This window comes from Petromyzon marinus, unplaced genomic scaffold, assembly GCF_048934315.1.
Source record: "Petromyzon marinus isolate PM22_M1 ecotype Great Lakes invasive population unplaced genomic scaffold, UKy_Petmar_22M1.pri1.0 PM_G_Scaffold_11, whole genome shotgun sequence".
Taxonomy (NCBI): Eukaryota; Metazoa; Chordata; class Hyperoartia; order Petromyzontiformes; family Petromyzontidae; genus Petromyzon; species Petromyzon marinus.
In genome coordinates, this window is record NW_027422662.1 from 4,002,712 (window position 1) to 4,009,268 (window position 6,557).

Genomic DNA, 6,557 nt, shown 5'->3' on the forward strand with positions numbered 1-6,557 from the left:
CTAATGTAATCATAGCAGGTACCTCTAGTAAGTATACCTGCTGAAATCATAGCAGGTACCACCACAGTATGCACTGCTGTTATAGCATGAAAAAAGATATAACGATACTATCATAGAATGTTAACTAAACGAGCATAAATTTGTAACTAATTTAGGATAAACATTAAACTTAATGAGTATGGATAAATATACCGCATTAGCATTCAGATTAAATTAATTAGCATACCAAAATTAGCATAGGACAACCGTTGACCAATCGCTGCGCACCATCGCCGGAGACGCGCCCAGGTTTGCCTCTCGACCAATCGGATCGCTGACCCTCCCCCCCTCCCCACTTTGGCACGCGGCGACCAATCAGATCGCGGGAGGACGCTACCATTTTTAATGCCCCACACGCTGAACGCCGCGCGCCCATGTGCGTGAGTGTTTAGTTTTTTTAAATTATTTTAATCATTCAAGTTCGCGAGTGTCAAGGTAAGCTACGTTGACTTTTTTTTTAAAGCATTTTCTCAAGAGAACCGTTGTTGCTGCTGCTGCTGTTGTGAAAGGCCCGGTACACCCTGAGGCCTTGCCTAGACTAGGACAGCCTTGATGTCACGTGGGTCCACACTCTTTGCGTCTTTCGGTAGAAAATAAAATTAATTTAAGTTATGATTTAATTTAATACCTACATTTAATTAAATAATTTAATTTCTTTTATACCTACGTATATAGGTACGTTAAATTTAATTTAAATTTCTTTTATTTCATACCTACGTTAAATTAAATTGAATTTTTTAATACATTTATTTTATTTAAATTACATTTATTTAATTTAATACCTACGTTTAATTTTAAATTAATTACATTTATTTAAATTTATTTTATTTTATACCTACGTTAAATTAAATGGTTTAATAACTAAAATTTATTTAATTTAAATTAAATTTATTTTATTTCATACCTACACATGTACAGTCATTTTAACTGCTCTGACTGCTACAAGCTAAGTGCGGCCTGGAAGCGTATTATTAAGTAATACATTTTACAATTACAATTCCTTATAGAGGAACCCCATACTAATGAACTGACTACGTATCTATATAATTAAAAGACCGCACGCAGATACCACAAAAGCGTACCCCGTTGTCAATGATATAATTTGATGTACGTACATCATTAAAATTACACCGATTGTAATACGTCACCAAAGACAATTTTAAATTGACCCCCGGGTCTGATCGCGTTAACTGTGCAGGTGGTGGCGGGTCGAGAGGTGACTTGCACGTGTGTGCAGCTTGTTGAATATTGACGTGCGATGACTTGTGGAGAGGAAGAATGATGATGATGGCGATGCAAGTCTTGAAGTCTGACGTTGTTCTCCGAGTCGTGTAGCCTACCGCGTGCCACTTTGGGGATTGCGTAATGTAATTTTAGTTTCCTCTGTGGAACTTTTTATTTTGTTGATCATAACGATGTAACTAACATAGGGCGGGCTTGGGAGCGGCGTTGACGATGTGTTTTGGCGTTACACCAACCAGCACCTTTGCATTCAGAAGTTGGAGGTGCTTTGATTGTTACAGCGAGAGGTGGAATCGTCACCGCCATCGTCATGGGTTTAAGTGGGCACGGAGCCCGTCAAGGGAATGGGTAGGTAGAGGAATGGGGTTGGAGAGTATACACAACTTGCAGTTCTAGTAATTTCAACAATTTATGGGCATGCGCATCATTAACAGTATCCTGATTGATGAGCAAAACAAAATCGCAATTTAATCGTGAATCTATTGTCATAAATGAGTCCGAAATATCAATAGTCATGCTCAAAACCGCATTCCTATTATAAAAAAATTATTGTACCCCCATTCATGATGACAATTCCAATATGGTCATTATGATGCTCAGAATTACACTTATATTCACAGAATCATTAACATTTATTAAAACAGCAGTGTGCTCAAAATGCTCATTTAACAATTTCAACATGTACACAATTCCAAGAGTCTTATCAAAGTAAGTCCTATGTATCGTGGTGTTTTCATGCTTATCCATTATTTCGCCCCCCCAAAAAAAAATATACAAAAGTCTATTTTTATAATGTTTTCATGGTGTACAGTCTGGAAATTACCCACATGGCAAATTTCAAGCTTGGTGCGTGTCGGGAAGTACGCTAAACATTTTGAACAGACGCACACATTCACAACTTTGCCTTTGATATATATGGAGATTAGTAATAAATTGTTAATTTAACAATTTTCATGTTGACGGATTGGAAATAGGAATAGCACTGGCTCACCACGGGGCTTATCGCGTGGTATCTGGGCACTTTATTTGAAACGTAAACCCCACAGTTTGTGAGTACAATTCCTCGCAAGTTTCGTCCACAGAGACAGACAGACAATGAGGTTTCTAGGTAAGAGTAAGAAATGAATCTACGTGTCGAGGAGAGACGAGAGAGCCAAGAGGTCACCTCGGGAGACGGGGCGGCGCGTCAACCTTAGTCACGTGACTGAAGGAGTGTGGGCGTGCCGTGCGTGTCGTGTACTGTGTGTGTGTACTGTGTGTGTACTGTGCGTGTGTGTGCGTGTGTACTGTGAGTTTGTGTGTACTGTGTGTGTGTGTACCGTGCGTGTGTACTGTGTGTGTGTGTACTGTGCGTGTGTGTGTGTACTGTGCGTGTACTGTGAGTTTGTGTGTACCATGTGTGTGTGTACTGTGCGTGTGTGCACCGTGTGTGTGTACTGTGTGTCTGTGTGTACCGTGCGTGTGTGTGTACTGTGCGTGTGTGTGTGTGTACTGTGCGTGTGTGTGTACTGTGTGTGTGTACTGTGTGTACACTGTGTGTACTGTGTGTGTGTATCGTGTGTGTGTGTACTGTGCGTGTGTGTGTGTAACGTGTGTGGCGATAGTCTAGCGGTTAGTACGCTGCTTACGAACATAACGACCCGAGTTTGATTCCCGCTCACAGCCAACACCCAGTGACGATTATTTGAACCGGTTCTGGGCCTCCCCTAGGTCGACTCAGCCTCAAATGAGTACCCGGTGTGGTGTACAAACATCGCCACTTTGGGAGACAAAGGCGGTCGGGCACGGTGCTGGCCACCCACCCCCTCGTGTACCGTTCCGGCCTTCATAGGTGGCGCTGCTACTTGCTAACAGCACTTGCCCCAACAGTCTGTTAAGGCTACACGGGGGATCTTTGTCTTTGTATCACCACCCAGGAGTCACGGAGCTTTTGAGGCTCCGAGCCACGTGGGGATCCACAACAGCGTGAGGCGGTGCCACTCACAGGTGAGACTCGGGGGATATGTGATTTCTAATCGATAGCCATCCGTCGGTTAACCCATCGCAACTGCTGAGTCTGTCACGCGACTTCCTCCTTTCAGCGAGCCTTTGACGCTTCACGTGGCCTCAAAGTGTACCTGGCCTGGCACGGGCGCCACGGCGATGTCACTGCCACTTACTGGCGAACGGCGGTCGTTGATGTCGGTGTTGACGGCGGCCATTTTCGCGGTACAGGTGCGCGTGGTGCATCGCTACCCCCGGCAAGACGCTGCGGGAGGGGCCAGGAGGAAGAGCGCAATCGGAGTACCACGATGGAGAGAGAGGGGAGAGGCGGGGATGGGGGAGGACAGAGAGGACCAGGGGGTGGGGGGGATCGACCAGGGGGAGAAAGATGGGGTGAGATGAGAGAGCTCCTGAGGCAGAGGGCACAGAGGGAGATGGCCAGAATTGAGAGGGGCGGAGGAGAGGGTGGAGAGAGGCCACGGAGAGTGAGGGAGAATGTGGAGCGGGGGCGGGCGGGAAGAGAGCGTGAGACGCGGGCGAGGGAGGGGGCAGGAGGAGGTGGACGGTTGGAAGAGGGGGTCATGGGGCTAAAGGAGGAGCAGTGGGCTCGGAGAGAGCTTGCTCGACGTAGGGGAGGGAGAGACGTGCGCGGGGAACGGGAGGATGGGGGCGGGGCTTTGGGAGCGAGGGAGAACGTGGACCGGGGGGGACAAGAGAGGGAGATGCGGGCGAGGGAGGGCGAGAGGGGTGGATGGGGGGAGAGAGGCGGGGGGAGAGGGACCCGGTCAGGCAGAGGGGAGTGGGAGAGGTGGTTCGGGGAGCAGAGCGGCGTGTGTGGGACATGGAGGGGGCCAGATTGAGGGCAATTAGAGAGGTAGATAATAGAGTGGAGAGGATGTTAGTAAACAGGCCTCGATTGGAGAGAGAGGCGGCCAGATTGGGTGCAGAGGGAGAGGTGCGTAGGCCAATAGACAGGGGAAGAGCGGAGGTGGACATTGTCAGAGGGGCCGGTGGCCCTGGTGGAGAGCAGCAGATAAGAGAGAGAGTGGGAGAGATGCGAAGGTGGGAGAGAGAGGGAGCACGAAGGAGAGATAACAGAGGGGTAGATCGGGGAGCAGAGAGGGAAAGAGCGGAGGCAGACATTGCCAGAAGGGCCGGTGGTCAGGGTAGAGAGCAGCAGATAAGAGAGAGAGCGAGAGAGATGCTAAGGTGGGAGAGAGAGGGGCTTGGAAGGAGGGGAGGGAGAGAGGTAGATAGAAGAAATGAGAGAGAGGTGGCACACAGGGGCATGGAGGGGGCTGGAAGGATCAGAGGTGGCAGAGAGGTAGAAGTGTCGATCGAGAGGGTTAGGCGATACTTGGACAGAGCGTGGAGAGTCGTGGAGGCCGAGAGGGGTCGAGACCGGGGGGCGGGGGGGGAGGCGGTCGCGAGAGACAGAGGAGTCGCGGAGAGAGACAGACGGCATAGGGAGAGGGGGGAGGGGGGGATGAGAGAAGGGGGAGAAGGGGGAGGGAGGGGACAGTTGATGCACATGATGCGGCATATCGCGAGAGAGAACCGCTTGGTGGGAGTGGTAGATAGGGTGCTGGGTATTGGCAACAGGGGGCGAAGGTCGGTGGACAGAGAGAGAGGGAGAGAGAGCGACAAGAGCCCGGCTTGTCGTTGCATCAACGACCGCTGATAGATGATGTTTGCAGGGAGGGGGGACGAGGAGGGGGGTGAGGAGAAAGCAGCGGCGCAGAGATTCAGGCTACACTGCACTACCACCACGGCAGAGACCCCAGTTCGATTCCCGCTCCTGGCCAACAACAACGGTGATGATTATCTGAACTGGTCCCGGGCCACCCTCCTCTAAGCGCTGACTCGGTTTCAAATGACTGGCGGTGTGTTTATGAACATTATTTGGAATTTAAATGCAGCGGGTGTGTGTGGCGTGGGACTCACACGAAGAAGAATGGAAATATTAAGGATATGTTTTTCAAACGAACGGTTGTTTGGGTTGCGCTGTGTTCATTGAAGTTACTTGCAATTCAAATACAGGTGTGTTGTTGGTGGTTGTGATGCCAGACGATAACATTGTGAGGAGCAATGCCTGAATCCTTACCCTTGGGGTTCCTCTAGAAATGACAAAAAGTCACTGAGAGTGGCCACGTGGAGGAGAGGCTGCTACTCTGTACAGAGCTGGACCGGTACCGCCATGGATCTCTGGCATTCAGGAGATCCAGTGGACCGGCTCTGACTCCAATCATCATGAGGGGTGCAGAGTCCTCCACTCAGGGGGCAGGAGACTGCCAAACAACAAGGAGTGGCTCTTATTCTGAAAAAAAGAATGAAGGCGGCGTGGGAAGGTGGCGGCGAGGTGTGGGAAGCTGTAAGCCCCAGGCTACTTTGGGCTCGCCTCCCCATCAACAGGAGGCAGAGAATGGTGGTGGTGGTGGCTGCTTATGCCCCCACCGAAGATGAACATCAGTGGAGGGATGCAGGCAAGCCCGTGGATTCAGATTCCTTCTATGACCTCCTGTCACAGGTGTTAGCTAAAAGTGGCCCCTCGGGATAGAGTCATCCTGTTGGGTGACTTCAATGCCCGAGTTGGTCATGATGCTGGCACCTGGTCTGGAGCGATTGGAAGGCATGGGCCAGATCAACTCAATAACAATGGTAGGAGGCTGTTAGACTTCTGTGCAGCCTATGGGCTTGTCATTGCCAACACGCTGTTCTGGCATCTGTGCATCCAGACAACATTGTGGATTCACGCCGGGTCCAAGCAAGAACATCCGCAGGACTATATAGCAGTGGACCCGCTAATGCAGGCCCATGTCCTTGACACCAGAACCTACAGTGCTGCTGACCTCACTGACCATTAGCTTTTCATATGTAAGATCTGTGGGCTGGGTAAATCTGTGAGCAGGAGCGAGAGACAATTAAGCTCCCAAGCATTCACTACGTTATAAACAACATATTTGCACTCATAAGTCGCTTGCCTAATTGCCTCAGCAACTCGGTGTTTCGTATCGAATCTCATCTCAAACAATCGAAGGCCGCCCCTAAGTGGCAGCTGCCCCTGTGTGGCACAAGGTGGCCCTCCTCCGGCCTGCACGTGGCATGAGTCTGTCGGTAGGGGGCGATCATTGACGCGTCATCTCCCTTGTGGAGTTTCTGGATAGTGTTACTGGAATTGCCACAATTTTGACCGTGACACCAGCATGCAATGTGCGTTGTGAGTGACACAATACTCTGTTTTACATCCACCGTGAAGCAGAACAGCGCATATTGTGGTGAATGTTACTGGGGTA

General features: G+C 49.7%; 1 long non-coding RNA gene across 1 annotated transcript; it reads left to right on the forward strand.

The window, feature by feature from the left end:
* Positions 1-376: 376 nt before the first annotated feature.
* Positions 377-3,580, forward strand: LOC142909003 (uncharacterized). Its single transcript, XR_012932058.1, has 3 exons — positions 377-474; positions 3,198-3,267; positions 3,496-3,580. It is a non-coding gene; the product is annotated as an uncharacterized LOC142909003 (long non-coding RNA).
* Positions 3,581-6,557: the final 2,977 nt, after the last annotated feature.